Genomic DNA, 15,690 nt, shown 5'->3' on the forward strand with positions numbered 1-15,690 from the left:
GAAGGGGTAGGAGGTAAAGGGTGATGGGATATAGAACATGGCTACTGAACAGAATTGGTGGAGAGAGGGAGGTTGAACGCTATCAAATGTAGCAAGAGACTAGTGATGGGAACAAGGGATTTTTGAGGGTAGGATGAACTCTGAAAGGGATATGGGGTGGGGCACTGAGAAAACTCTCGACTTCTGAGTCAAAGGCATGGCCATGTGCTCAGCGCTTGGTGGTGAGGAATGGAAGGGTGAAGAGTGAGGGGCAGGGAAGGGAGCTGATCCCAGCGGTGTAAGAGGTCATGGGCAGGCTTCAAGTCCTGCCTCCACGTCTGTCCCACTGTGCTGCCTTCCTCACCTCCCTGCTAAGCTGTGCTCTATCGAATGAGCACAGGAGAAAGAGAAAGTTGAATTATAGTCCTTGCCTTCAGGAAGTTTCTGGTTCTACAGGAAAGAAGAGCCACTCTGGGAGGGTACAGATGGAGAAAAAAACTGGTGCAAATGGAAGAAGTATGTGAGGCACTCACAGAAGCTAATCCAGAATGGGAGCCCCAGGGTGCTGCAGGCATAGAGCTCTATCCCACCCCAAAGAGCCAGAGCCAGGCTCTGGGTCACTTAAACAGGCTCCCATACCTGGGATGAGCCTGGAACCTTCCACCCAATCTCTGGCAACAGAGAGGACCTGAAATGTCAGTAGGTCAACCACTAGGTGTGATGGAGATGCTGGGGCGTTTCTTGGGCTGGAGGTAGAGACTGGTCCAAGACACGCTAGAAGCAGCCAGATGGCTCCATTGGGCAGGAAAGGGTTGTGAAAAAGGAAGCCTGGAATGGGGCTGACGGGCAAGGGCAGGGTTAGAAGCATCCGAGAGGGGACTGAGGTTGCCATGACTACAGGAGAAGAGAAGAGGAAAGTGGTTCTGGCTTGTTCACTGCACAGTCTCTTCCTCAAGTAGATAGCGAAGGGCTGTGATGCTTGACACCGCACCCTTTGCTTCCAGAGAATTCTTTTCTGTCCATCTCACTTGTCTGGTCTATTTAGTCAGCTCTCCTAGTACCAGTGGCCAGAGACTGAGCTGCATCCTTTGTGTTTCCTGCCTGGCACACCATGACACCCAGCACAGCCTGGTGGCCGGCCTCCTTCCCCTCCCTCCGGCACTCTGACTCCAGGCTGTCATTGTGGATACTGAGAAGAGCCAACCCTAGGGACAGCTCCCTGGCAGGTAGTCCACAGCTGGCCCAGAAAGACACAGCAGCCAAGCTGGGGCAACTGGGGCGCCTGCGTCATGTGCTCATAGACATGTAGGTGGGTCCCCTCAGGTCACCTGCGGAGGGTGAAGAGAACAAAAGAGGTCCCACAAAGGAGGCACTGAAGGTCTCTCTCAAGGACGCTGCTCGCCTCCTTTCTGCACCTGTAAGGCCGTGTCCCCACAGCCGCCCCCTGCACCCCAGGCCCTGAGTGCCAGCCAGTGGGCTGGAGTCGATGCTGTGGAGCCCTCCCGGGGCTGGCCACTGCACCTGCGTCATCTCTCTGAGGTGGGTGTTCTATTCCCAGGACAAGTGGAGCCAGGATCAGTGAGGTCTGTCTCTCCAAAACCCACACCCTCTCCACGTTACCACTTGCCTTCCAGGATGGGAAAGGACCGCTCCTGCCCACCCAGCTGCTCCCATTTCACCCTCCCCTGACACCCTGTGGGCTCCTTGCCCATTTTCTGTTAGAACTTCTAGCATATTCTGTCTCCAGGTCCTGGGCACTGGGCTGGGCACACTTTTCCCCAGGTCTCCTACTGCAGGATGCCTGCAGAGGCTGTGGCCAGTTGCCACTTCTGGGCATAGAGGCACATCCTGTCAGTGATGGGGGATGTCAGGGCAGTGCCTGGCTCCCAGCTACACTTTTGCTCCCCTTGAAGCCCTGGTCCAAGTGGTCAGGGCTGAGGAGGCAGCGCTGGCCTGAGCAGGAGCCAACAGGAGGGGAGACGCAAAGGAGGCTGGGAGGAGGGGATGGCGGTGGGCTGCGAAGTGGGGCTGGTGGGAGGCTCTTGGAAAGAGAAGGGCTGAAGCTGGCCAGAGCATTTTAACTGAGCTCTGAGAGGAGAAGTGCCAAAATGAGACCCAAGACCAGTGAGAAGGAGCCAGAGGAGCAGGAAGGAGGCGACTCCAGCATATGACCTCTTCCGGGTGCTGTTCTTTTTTTATACCTAATGAGGAGGCTGAAGTGTGGCCGCTTTGCAATGCCTTGACAGAAGGCATCTCCTTGAAGACAATTTACATCTGGGCCTTAGGAAAGTTCTGCCTTGTGTCTGACCTCCACCCTCCAGCTCTAAGGACCTTGCACCCTATCATTCATTCACCACACTGCTCAGCCGAAGGCTGCCTCATACCCTTCATTCCTGAGCCTTCCCAGAAGCCTAGAGTCTCAGGTCCTGTAGCCTGACTGCAGCAGCCCAGTTCTCTAGGGCCCCTCATTCAGTGTGACCTCACAACAGTAGCTCAAGGACACAAGACTTCTCCAAGCCCAGTTTACTTTCTGAGCTAATTTTTGGTTCTCTCCATTCTAGACTTGAATATGATTATGGTTCATTGCCAGTATTAGTAGAAGAGGGGAGGACCCAGGACTGAAGGAGGGGGCCACAGAACAGACATTTCAGGAGCAGAGATGACCCCAGGGCTCTTTGCATTCATGAGAACTGGGAGACAAGCTTCCTCTGGGAACCAGTTGCCCTCCCTCCATCCTGACTTTGAATAGACCTTTGATGGTCTTGGAAACTGGCCAAATCAGGAGAGAGGGACCTCTGTGTTGTCATGGAAAATTCCCCAAACAAATAGAAGGTGGATGAATCATAGCATCCACAGTCCCAGGGTGGATGAGACAGGGTGGGTGGTGGGAAGATTCTTGTTCCATTTTCCCCCCAAGCAAGAAGGGGAACTAGGGAGAGGGGCCCATGGGGGCTCAGGAAGGTTTGGAAAAGAAGTTGGTGGAGACACCATATCTTTTCTTTTTTCTTTTTTGGTACTGCAGAATGAACCCAGGGGCGCTTAACCACGGAGCTACATCCCCGTCCCTTTTTTATATTTTATTTAGAAACAGGGTTTCACTGAGTTGCTTTATGGCCTCGCTAAATTGCCTCAGCCTCCCGAGCCTCTGGGGTTACAGGCATGCGTCACAGTGCCCAGCACATCACATGTTCTGAATAGGATGTCCCCTTTGCATTCCCCTGGAATGTCCAGCCCAGCCCCACATCTCCTCGGGTCTGGGCCCCTTAATCCATAGTCATAGGTAGGAGGGCATCTTCCCACTTCAGTGGGAGGCAGCTGGCCCACTTCCTTTGAGCATCTTTCATAGTCTTCAGGCAGCATGGATGCACCTGAGGACCTGCCCCAGCCCATCCAGGTATGCAGGTAGCGTGCTGAGCAAGCCCCAGGGGGGCACTGGGCCGCGAGGGACAGACCCTGAGCCCACCATCAAGTAGGTTTCAAACCTGATGGTGAGGAAGCCAAGTCTTTTTTTCTCCAAAATGGGACACTAAAAATGCAGCAATTTCCACGGACTCCCTTCATCATTTCATAAAAGGAAGGGACAGTTTGGCAGTAGGAAAAACATACACGCTCTCTGAGTGAGTTCAGTCCTTTGGAGGGTCAAGTTACCCTCTTGAAAACCACTTGAATTACCCTGTGTCCCCTCAACTTCTCCAGATGAGTGGCAACACATTCATGACTGGCCCTGTCTCAGCTTCTATTGTGTTGAATCTTTACATCCCAGTGTCCCTGCCTAAGCAGTGGAATAAGACCACACTGTCAACTCATGAAGTTCAGAAAATCACCAAAAGGAACAGTGGAGGGGAAAATACAGAAAGACATGAGCTGACCAATGCCAGCATTGACAAGACCAGTGGGGGCTGTGGACGGGTTGACTCTGCAGAGGCAGCGTTGGGGGTAGCGAGGGCTTGGTCTCTGGCCCCTGACCCCCCAGGGCTGCCACTCTCAGCAATCCATCCACCTTTCTGTGTCTTCTTCCTCCTCTGTAAAAGTGAGGATAGTGACAACAGTGAGAAGAATAATTACCACTTCCTGGCATTGCTGTGGTCACGACAAAGAATGTCGGTCACGGAGTCAGAGCTTGATAAATGCTAGCTATAATTATAATAATGATAATGAATGCAAAATTATACAATTAATTAATATATAAATATTAATAACTATAATTGTATTATAATTATAATATTAGAATAATGTATTGTTATAATATAATAATAATATTATTATATACAATGACCGCTATCCAGGGAACTATCGGTAATTTTTAGGGTTCGCTGGGGACCCTGGTCCTAAGTACATTTCCCAGCAACCAGGATGCTTGCTCATCTCCTCTTCATTTTGTGCCCCAAACTAATATATTTTGCCCCATGTTTCAGAAACTGCCTTCCCAGATTCCACAGCCCATTGTCTCCCTCTCCATCTCTTCCCATCACAGCGCAACTCCCCCTCTGCGTCTCTCTGAACCCACCCCCTGGATTACTCCCTAAAACCTTTCCATGCTCCTGATGTGGACAGCTGCTAGTTTGTGATTTGCTTTAACAAGATTGCTAGTTGTAGTCTTGGTCAGCATGTGTATTTCATCCGCAAGGTCTCTGGTGGGCACAGCCCGGTGGGGAAGTGTTTTCCTGTGCCAAGTCTAGACAGAACTGCTATAGGTTGAATGAGGGGCTTGCAGTGACAGTGAGAACAAGAAACCCCCAAAGCCAGGTCCCCAGTGCTCTGAACCCCACCCCCAGGCTCCTTGTTCCCTCTCTGTGGCTTGGATGCCCCTCTGTCTTGCTTCAAGCCTATCTTTGATGGAGCTAAGAATGGCTGCCAGACAGGCTGGGGACGAAGTCACCAACTGACATCTTGGGGCAGGTGAGGCAGCAGTCACGACCCAGTGGCAAGAGCAGGCAGGCGAACAGGGCTAAGAGCCAAGCCCAAGGAAAAAAATCTCTGTGGCACCATAACTGACTTTCCAGGGTGGGTGACTAGAAGCTGGACAGGAGCCAGGGCAGGTGAGGGAGATTAGTAAAAGGTGTCCTGAGTGGAACAAAGGCAGGAGGGGGAGGGGAGGGGGAGGGGGAGGGGCCTTGGCTCCACATCTTGAAGTCCTGCAGACTGGGAGAGTGAAGCATGGTCTGCCAGTGCCACAAACAGCAGCACCTGGGGAGTGAGCTGAGGGGTAGCAGGAGGGCTGGGGACAGTGTGGTGCTGGTAACTCAAGTGTGCTGGTGAGCTCGACAATCAGCTCCCAGGAAAACTGCCAACCATATACAGGTAGTCCCTGACTTGGCTCTATTGTGGTGTGAAAGAAATGTGCACTCAGTAGAAACTATAATTTGAATTTTAAATTTTATTCCTTTCACAGCCTAGTGACAGGCCTGTGAATATAGCAATACTGCTGTAGTTTAGGTCTTGTCTATTCCCCAAAGAGGCATGTGTTTTAGGCCTGGTCATCAGCCTGTGGTGCTACTGGGGGGTGGTGGAACCTTTAGGAGGTGGGAACCACTTGGAGGAAGTTAGGTTACTGGGAGGAATAATTACCTTGGGGAGACATCCTTGAAGGGGATACTGAAACTTCTGCACCTTCCTCTCTTTCTCTTGCTTTCCTGCTGCCCTGAGGTGAACAGTCTTCCTCTATCACACATTCCCACCTTGTCATAGGCCCCCCAAGGAACCAACCAACCATGGCCTGAAATCTCCCAAACTGTGAGCCATAATAAACCTTTCTTCCTTATAAGTTGATTATCTTAGATATTTTGTCACAGCAATAGAAAGGTGACTAACATAGATCCTCTTGTGATGCAGGATAGTGACAGTGAGCTGCAGCTCCCAGTCAGCCACATGACCAGGAGCTGATACTCTTTGGTGCACTTCACTGCCAAGTTATGACGTTTGATAGGGTAGGTGTATTAAATGCATTTTTTATTTAAAATATTTTAAACTTATAGTGAGTTTATGGGATGTAACCCCATTATAAATAGAGGAGCACCTGTATGTGTATATATATGTACATATATACAAAATCATATGTATGTACAAAAATTTACAGAAAACAAAATATTTAATACACCCTATTGCAAACTCTATAAAGTCATGTGATTCTCATGAAATACTTTCAATTGTTTTTCTGCCAAACCTATATCCCCAGCCAGCCTGTGGTTGCAACTGACAAATGAGTACAGCTCCCATATGGGGGTTGGCTCATGTTTTCATTTTAACAATTAAGATGAAAGTACAACAATGAAGGTGATTCCTCAATTATGTGAATAACTTCTTTGCTGAGTGGGATAATCATTTTTGTGTATTGGAAGACAACTTTGTCAAAAACTCCTTTTGACTATCACAATGTAATGGCAGCAGACAAAACACACTTAAATTTAATCTACATTATTAACCTTCCACCATGTCTGAAATAAATCTAGACAGAGCTGTCCAATAGAAATGCAATGCAAGCTGTAGATATTATTTTCTTCTAATACCCACATTAAGGAAACAGGTGAAGTTAATTCTAACAATAGATAATACTTGACCCAATACATACAGAATATCATTTCAGCTATAATCAATATAAAAATGTAATGATGTACTTTACATTCTTTTTTCCATATTAAGTTTTCAAAATTCAGCATATATATACATTTATTACATATCTAAGTTTGGATGAGTCACATTTCAAGTGCTCTGCTTGCTACATGGACAAGGGCAGCTCTCGATAATCAACAAACATAAATACGAAGCTCTGATTCGTAGTATTTGCCAATTCCCTTGGTGTAAATATTTTCACAATGATGATTTCAAGCTACCAACATGATGTCACTGATCACAGAGATAGGAAGAGATGAGCAGCATTTCTACTGTACATTATTTCTATTGTATAGTATTTGTACTGAATAGATTCAATGGATGTAAATTATCTCAGGAATGTGGATGATAATAAAGTGTAGTCAGATTAGAAAGTGATGAGTTTTAAGCATATCTTCTCTTTGTTTTTCATGTAGTTGTATAATTAATTTTAATTATGGCTAATAACAAGCTCATAATATTCTTGGTAATTTAACAATGGGCTCTTACAAGCCCGTTAACCTTGTTCCATCACAACGCTGGTCAGAGGTAAAGACATGGGCAGGTCTTCAAACGGGACATCTGGGTTTGGGGCAGGGATCAAATGGAATATATCTTTGATAAACTTAACAGACATTTATTGCAGTCCCATCTGACACAAGGTCTGCATTGATGAAGAAAAGAGAGAGAGAAAATGAACACAGTGTGATTCTGGCCCTCAATTTGGTCTAAGGGAGGTGTAGATAGATGCCCACAGCAGCAATAATATGTGCAAGTTCTAATGGTGACCTGAGGACTGCAGACCCCAAAGGTGGCAACATCAAAAGGCCTTTGGGTTCCAGATCTGGCTCTGTCCCTAAAACACTGCCTATTTTCCTTATCTGTTATAGGAGAGGGTTGGGTTTGGTGAAGCTTCAGTCTCCCTTACAGCCAAGGTGGACCTTCCAGTATGGCGAGTGAGGGTGGTGGCTTCCTAGATGAAGTGACATTTGAACTGGACTTTAAAGAATGGCCTTCTAAAGGGATAAAGCAGTGGGAGAAGGTAATTCCAAGTATCAGAAAAGGTGAAGGCAAAATCAAAGGATCCACAACATGCAGAGTTGGGGGGAAGAAGAGATTCTGGTGTGACTTCAGAAAGAGGAAGGTAAAGAGGACATGTACCAGTTTTAAGGGTGGGAAAGATTTAGAGATATACTAAGCCAGGAGCTCAGGTGGGAAAATCTTGGCTCAGAAAGGTTAAAATAGCCTTCCCAAGGCCACAGAGATAGCTGGGTGGTTCTATGTGACTCTATATGGATAAGGATATGGGTCATTTGTGCCTTTATGTCCAAATTCCCACATTCATGTGGTTATACCAGACAGCAACTATTTCTAATATTTGGACCTAGGCTAATCATTGATGAAGAAGAGCCTAACGTCTTTTACCTTATATGAAGATGCTTGGGCCCAGGACTCTAAAAGGACATCCGGAGGAAACTCATGGAATAGGAGGCGGATATCATGAAGATCCTAAGAACAAAACCAACAAAAACTGAAGAACAATTAGCTCCCATTCACCTCTGAGAAAGGGTCTAGTTGGGCCCAGCTTTGCCTCACGTGTCCTTGGGAGACAGCCCAGTGACTTCTTCTCTGTATCTCAGTCCTCAAGCCACGGGGCCGGAAGCACCAAGCAGAACCCAGCAAGGAGAGCCCCAGGCAGCCCCAGGCTGCTCCCACCCGTCAGTAACCTGAGACAAAGCTCCACTTCCCAAAGGTCTCCAGGCAGGGGTGCTTCTGTCCCTCCTGGGTCCAGGCTCTGGGTCTCCACAGACCCACCTGGCAGTCCAGGCATTAATGGAGTACTTATTCTTGGGCTCCCCACATTCCCAGGGCTGATCATAGTGGGACAGATGGAGATCCCAGCTCTCGGCTGGAAGCCGGCCCCTGGCTTTGTCCTCAGGTTAAGACATCTAAGCTGTAAGCAGAGCCTGCACACAGCCTAGAGCTGTGCTCACCAGGGAGGCCATCTGCTCTGTGGAGGTATTGAACCCTGACTAAAGAAAAGACCACCCACCGACTCCAACTTTAAATCAAATTAAAGTAAGCTTGTATTTGTGTACACAAAGAGAGCTCATCAGTGGCTGTCTCTCCTAACACGGGCTAGAAACCAGCCCCCTCTCCCCCAGCTTTCCAGGAACAAGGATTTAGAGCTCAAAAACTTGCAAAAGGGGATGTCTTGAGAACTTACAGCTAACAGGATTTTGACAAGCACAATACAAAGGCAGATAGCAGGTTAATGATCTACCTGGCATGATATTTCCAGGTAGGGAGTGAATTCAGATCCCAACATCAGAATTTATGAGACGCCACTAAGGTTTTAGAGAGGGTTGTCATCTGGTCAGGGAAAGCCAGGCACGGGTGAGTTCAAGGAATTCCAAACAAGTTTAGAAATCCCAGTAATTTATAGCAAAATAGAAATTAACTTTTCATGACTTTGTGATTCGAGATGGCTCCCGGTCTTAAGATGGAATTAGACCTGGATGAGGCCTGAAAGGCGAGTGACTCACCTGCGAGGGAAATTCAACCAAGAGATTTTATTGGGGGGCTGCCCGAAGAAAAGGAGAGAGAACAGAAAAGGAGAGGAAGAGAGCAGCAGCTTGAGCCTGCAAGCTTCGGCTTCAGAAGGGTTGCTTTGGCGACGAGGCGGGTGCTGATTGGCAGGGGGACTCAGGAATAGGCGAGTGGACACTGTGTCCTGCAGAGATTGGTCGAGAAAAGTTTTGACTTTGACGCCCTTTGGCTTGGTGCCCTTTGGAGAGGAGTGGGAAGGGTAAAGGATTCCATGATGCTCTTCTCGAGAGACTTAACTTCAGCCAGGAGAAACCCCATGGGGGATATAAACCAAAAATGCAAGGTCTCCCACACACCCAACAAGGCCTATGCAGACCTAGACTTGGGCTGGGGTCTCTGGGAGGGAATTCTGGGGTTGTAGTTCACTGAGGGGCTCTAAAAAAAAAGTGGGTGTAGCTCTAGGTGAACTGTGACCCTGAAGATAGCTCACTCCATGGGCAGAGGCTATCTGGGAGGATCTGGGGTAGGGCCCTGTGGATATAGCACCCACACTCACAGAGAACATCCAGAGAAGAACTTGGCACCTAGGCCAAGCTCTAAGTGTCAAAGGACAGAAGGGTGACATAGGAAAGGAGAGGGTCAGAACCCATCAGGGAGATGGGAATGGGAGAAACTGAAAGTAGGGCAAATGAGAATAATTATTGCGTATCAGTGGCTTCTTCTGTGTCAGACCATGACGAGGCCCATTAGAGATATTTCCTGATTAAATCCTCTTCAAGAACCCTATTAGCATCCCCATCTTACATAAATAAAGGGCCAGAGGGACCATGAGACATGCTTAGCATCTCCAGCCAGGAGCCTACATTTTGCCACCCTGGTGGTAAAGAGGGCAGAGAGTACAGTTTCCTCTCTGTCTCTTAGGTCTCACATCTGGTACCTAATGTCACAGAATCAAGTCTTGGAGCAGTGAGAGCCCTTAGGACACCCAGAGGAGTTGGGGACTCTGTATGGGATCAATGACAAGGGCCTGGGATGGGCAGGGTGGTGATCTAGACTCAGCACCCTGTACTGGGCAGGGACTGGGGCTCCACTGAGGCCAAGTGGGGCTCAGTAACTAGGAGAGGTGCGTGCCCTGAGGTGAGGTGCTTTCCAGGAGTTTCTCCTGGGTCTCGCCGCTGAGTGTGCTTTCTAGAGCCCTAGTAGGGGCTCCCTATGGCAGGTGGGGTAGGTGCTCCTCAGCCACCATCCTCTTCCCGACACACCCCTGGGCCACCCCCCACCTCTACCGCCTGGTTGTTTTGACTGCCTGCTCAGAGGCTGCCTTAGCTGCATTCACTCTCTCACCTTCTAAGGACTGTAATTCGACTTTCTAGGTGCTCATTTGTGGTTTTCACACACTCGGTCATATAATTACAGAAGCACACACGCCACCTCCCTGACCGTGGGCCAGAGGTACCTACCATCCATCCCAGTTTGCAGCTGGATATTCCTGGCTATAAAGGAGCCTGGACACTGACCCTTCCCCCACAGGCCACCCTTCTCCTGAGTGCTGGAGAGGAGGACCCTCGCTTGATGAGAGAAGGCTGCGATCTTAGCGTAAGGCTGGACAGTGAACACAGGACCCAGGAAACAGAGGATCCTCTTCCTCGGGACTCCCCAAAGAGGAAACCGGAGCCTGCTGGGCAGGAGACAGGGGCAAAGGCTTGGGGAGGGGAAGATGTGAGTGGAGACATGGTAAAGCAGTGTTTCCGGGAGGGGGACACACAGCACTGCGGGCACATGACATCTTCTCAGGCTGAGTCACAGCCTATTTCACATAGAGTTATTTTGATCTACCTTAAGAAAGGTGTAATCCAGTATTTAACAAAGTTTTCTTCCAAAACAATTATACTAGATAGACACATAGCTAATTTAAAGAGAAACGACAAAAGATAGTAATAGTACAAGTGGTCTGTAAATATGGGCCAAATACTAATTGTGGCACTCAAATGACGTAGCTTTGGAAATATTTAAAGAATGATATAAATATTAGAGGAGGCCAAAGGGGCACCCTCTGGAGAGGCCAACAGGCCCAGGCCAGGGGTATTGGCTAGGAGGGTGGCACACTGCTCCAGAGGGCTGTGAGAGAGCGGTGGGGGGCAGACACTGCAGTGCAGGTAGCTGGGAGTCTGACCATGTTATTAACCCTCAGAATCACTGTCCTTGGAATTGAGGGTGATGGCTAAGAAATGTCCCCAAACATTGAAATATGTGTCAAAGGGGAAGAAGGACCGATTGCTTTTTGCATAGCCCCACAGAGCAGAACCATGATGTAGAAGTGGATGTTGGAGGAGGCTGATTTTGGCTCATAACGAAGCACTCGGCTGGTGTCTAGAGAGACTAGGGCCAGGTTCCCAACTCCCCTGCTCCCAGGTAGTATGGCAAGAGGAGGGGAAGGAGATAGAACCACTGTTCTCACCCCCATGCTGAGGTCTGGGGCCAGGTAGCTGGCTGGCTATTGTCTCTGAAGGGCAGCTTTGCCCCTGATGGGAGAAACTTACGAAGCCGATCAAAGGGCAAGTTCTGCGTCTGGGACCAGGATGAATGAGAGCACGGAGTGCAGACTCCAGGAAACCTTGCAGGAGGTGTCCTTCTCTTAGCCCTCAGGAGAGTTAGTTTTGGATGCAGATGGTGCCTAGGACAGCTCAGGATTCCTATGCATAGAAAACAACTGCAGGCTGGACCTGAGAAGACCAGTTATGTGACCAGCCTGCAGCCCAACCCAAGGCTGAACACAACCCCAGGTGTCTGACTGAGGCAGAGAATTCATGGTGCTGCAGGTCTTCAGAGGCCTTGCCCAGCTGATTCATGAGCTGGGCCCCAATTTGATCTGAGCCTACTATTTGGGTATTAGAACATCCATGCTGGATGATGTCCTCAGGGAGCAAACTCAAGATATCACTCCACTCAGGGACTATCCTCTGCAGTGGCAGAGTCAAGATCGGCCACGTTCATCCCCCTGGGCCTGTGGAGAGGATGCAGGTGTGGGAACCCTCCTGAGGGTATAGAGTCAAGTGGAGGGTGGGATTCATGAGCTATTTCCAGCTCGTGATCTTGTGCTCTCAGCTGACAGTCACCAATTTATCAGGCAAGACCCTTTTCTCCTCAAGGAGGAGTCTGTGCACATTCTAACATGGGAGGGGGCAGCGGGCTATGCTCTGCCAACAAGAAGGTGGATACAGCCCATTCCCTCTGGGGCTGTTTGGGTAAGGAGGGGCAGAGTTGGTTTCCACTGTCTCCCACAAGGGGCAGTTCCACTTGGGAACACCTACATCTCTCCACCAGGTCAACATCCTCAGGGAGATGCCAGACAGGTGTCATATTCCAGGAGAGACTTGTCCCTGCAAATAGACCTCCTGCCTTCCTGGCCTCACCAGGGTGAGAAACTGTGGTGGCAGATGATGGAAGGAGAACATAGAGGGGACAAAGTCTGTCATCGACAGTCACTTGGTCACAAAACGAGGTTACTAAGCTGCTAAGAGACCAGTTTCCTCAAGGAAAGTGAGGACACTGGCAAAGTGGGACACTTTTCACCAAGGAGGCTGGACCCACCACTAGTGGCAAGACCCCAGGTGGATGGTTCACTCCCATCAGAGGTTGCAGAGGGTGGGTCCCCCTCCAGCCCCTGTTCCTCTCCCTCACACAGAAGGAGAACTGAGCCTGTACATCAGCTCGGGCACAGCTGCTGCTGACCCCTGAGATAAGGGAACTTGGAGGGGTGTGGAGAGAAGGTCGGTACCAGACTGGAGACTTGGGGTTCTCAGTCTGAGACCAGCAGAGAAAGCACCAAATGCATAGAGACCCCAGGGCAGCAGACACACATCCAGCTGAGGAGCCTCGTAGATGGCAAGGGTAGCCTGCTCCTTGTTGTTCCCTAGACCTAGGCCAGGGCCTGGTGGAACAAAGTGGGGCCTGTGACACCCGGGAATCAGCAGTAGAACTTGGCAGGAGGGTAGCATTCAGGGGCAGGAGTGAGCCATGAGGAGAAGAATTCAGGGATGGGCAGAAGAAGTGACCTTGAAGCTGGAAGAAAGTGACTTGAGTGTGGAGGGTAAAGACCAGGCGCGCGCGCTCTCTCTCTCTCTCTCTCTCTCTCTCTCTCTCTCTCTCTCTCTCTCTCTCTCTCTCTGCTGAAGCAGAATCTGGAGAGACATAAGGATCTAGAGATGGTTCCCCATTGCTTCTGGAACAAATGACCCCAGGGTCAGTGATAAAACCACACAATTTTATTATGTCACAGATCTGGAGGTCAGAGTCTGGGACAGGGTTCTCTGGGTTAAAGTCAGGCATTGGCAGGGCTGAGGTCCTGGAGGCTCCAGGGGAGAATCTGCCTCCTGGCCTTTTCCAGTTTCCAGAAGCTGCCCAGAGACCTCGGTCCATGTGCCTTTCCTCTCTTCCTCAAAGTCAGCAGGTCAAGTTCCTCCCACAGGGCAACACTCCAGCCTCCTTTCTTGCTTCCCTCTCGAATATTTAAGGCCCCTTGGGATTATACTGGGCCCACCCAGGTACTCCAGGATAATCTCCCTATTTAAAGTTCAGCTAATCAACAACCTTGATTCCACCTGCAGCTTTAATTCCTCTTTTCCATATGACCTAACATATCCACAGGTTGCAGGAACAAGGATGCAGACATCTTTGAGGGCCACGATTCTTCCTATCATTGGTGGAAGGAAGGATAGGAAGGAAGGGGGCCCAGAGGAAAGAGGAGTTGGGCTCAGTGGGAGCTACTGTACGTTCTTGAGCAAAGGAGGCCTCCACTTTGCCAAGGGACTGGGGATAACCTTGGTTCTCAGGGTTAGCGTGAGATCATTTTTCAGACTCCAAACAATGGAGCCATGTTATGTCTGAGGCCTTTCAGACCATAAAGTGTTATTGTTCTCTGCTGAGGGAAGTGTGCCAACCTGTAGCAGGCCATGGTTGACGCCAGAATGAGGGGGCCCAGCCCTCGGGGATGCCCAGGTCAGCTGGCGGCTGGAGATTGCCCAAGAAGACTGGACAAGTCATGTCGTCTGGCTGCTGAGTGCCTGTCCAGCTCTGGACACTGAGGCTATCCCTTCTGGGAGGGCCTGGAGGATGAGGAGGCTGATGAGTGGAACAAGACCTCAGGCAGACTTTGAAACCAGTTGGGACTCTGAGGCGGGCAGCTAAGCAGGGAAGCAGGGCAGGTAGGGTGGGAAGGTCATTGTGAAAGGAGCTTTTGTTCATTCTTTGGCAGGGCTGCTGCCTGGGAAGGCAGACAGGCAAGTAGAGCGTAGTGGGCCTCATAGATCTAGGGAGTCTTTCATCTTGCAGGGGACACAGTGGTTTGGGGGTCCTCATGGTAGGGCTTGGGCTTTGAGGAGATGATCTGGTTAGAAGGAGGCAGTGGGCCCACAGGTGTGTCTCAAAGCTGGTTTGCATAGGATGTGCTATTTTTGTTTAGGGGAGGTGCCATTTGAGGCAGCTTTGGTATAAGGGCTGCAGATGGAGATTATAGGGTTATTGGGCTCTTCCAGGTCCCCTTGACACCCCCACCAGGTGCTGGTTGAGAGCAGGCTCTGGAAGAAGCTATACCTTGGTTCCAATTCCAGTCATGGCACTTACTATATGTGTGGTCTTAGATAAGGCCTATTCCCTTCTGAGCTTCGCAAGAGATAATAATGCAGTGGCACTTGTCTCCTATGGGTAATGTGGAGTAGTAAGTAAGGCAAAGTGTGTCAAATCTGTCCATAGCCATTCACTTCAAAGGGCTGAAGGAACTCAGGTCTTGTGTGCAAATGTGAATGAAACGGGGTTAGCTTCTTTTCTAAGTGAGGCAGCCTCATGCAAGGAGCTGGCGAGTCTCTGTGAGGCCCTGGGAGGTGTGTTCAATTCCAAAGACCAAAAATGTCAACTCACACCCAGGTGCTGGGTTATCCCATCTCATACCTTTGCTCATTCTGAGGGAAATTCTGGAGGACCTATGAGGGTGTCTTGGCCGTAAGTGGTTGTAGGGTTTGGAGAGTTGAGAAATGGAAGGGATGGCTAAAGGTTGGACCATTTCTGAGGTTTTGGGGTCACTTCTTGGCTATCTGGAAGAAAATGTTCTAGGAGGCATCTGGACCTGGGCCCCAGGTTTGGAGCCAGAGCAGTAAGTGACCCCCAGCTTCACACCCAGGGGGTTTTACGGGAGGACTCCAATCCCCTGAAGGCCTGTCCCTGCCTTGCTGCCTCCCCCTGGGTTCCGGCAGTTGCAGAGGGGAGGGGGATTCCCAAAAGTCTCCCCTTATCTCTACTCTCAGTCAGCAGTCCCTCTCCTCAGGGCTGCTGGAAGAAGCTGGCTCACACTGGCTGCTGAGTGGCAGCTATGGCCCTCTGAGTTTGCTGCCCTCACAGGCTGGCCAGAGCCCAGAACCTCCACAGAAACAGCCCTCTCTACAGTCATGCACCAACAACCTGTGTGTCCTCCATGGTGAGGACAAGGGCTTTTGGAGCCACGCTTGCTGGGTTCACACCAAAGCTCTGTCACTAAGCAGCTACTTACTCTCTTTAAGCAGACCAGGTGCCCCTTTCCAA

Source organism: Ictidomys tridecemlineatus, chromosome 6 (assembly GCF_052094955.1).
Source record: "Ictidomys tridecemlineatus isolate mIctTri1 chromosome 6, mIctTri1.hap1, whole genome shotgun sequence".
Classification (NCBI taxonomy): domain Eukaryota; kingdom Metazoa; phylum Chordata; class Mammalia; order Rodentia; family Sciuridae; genus Ictidomys; species Ictidomys tridecemlineatus.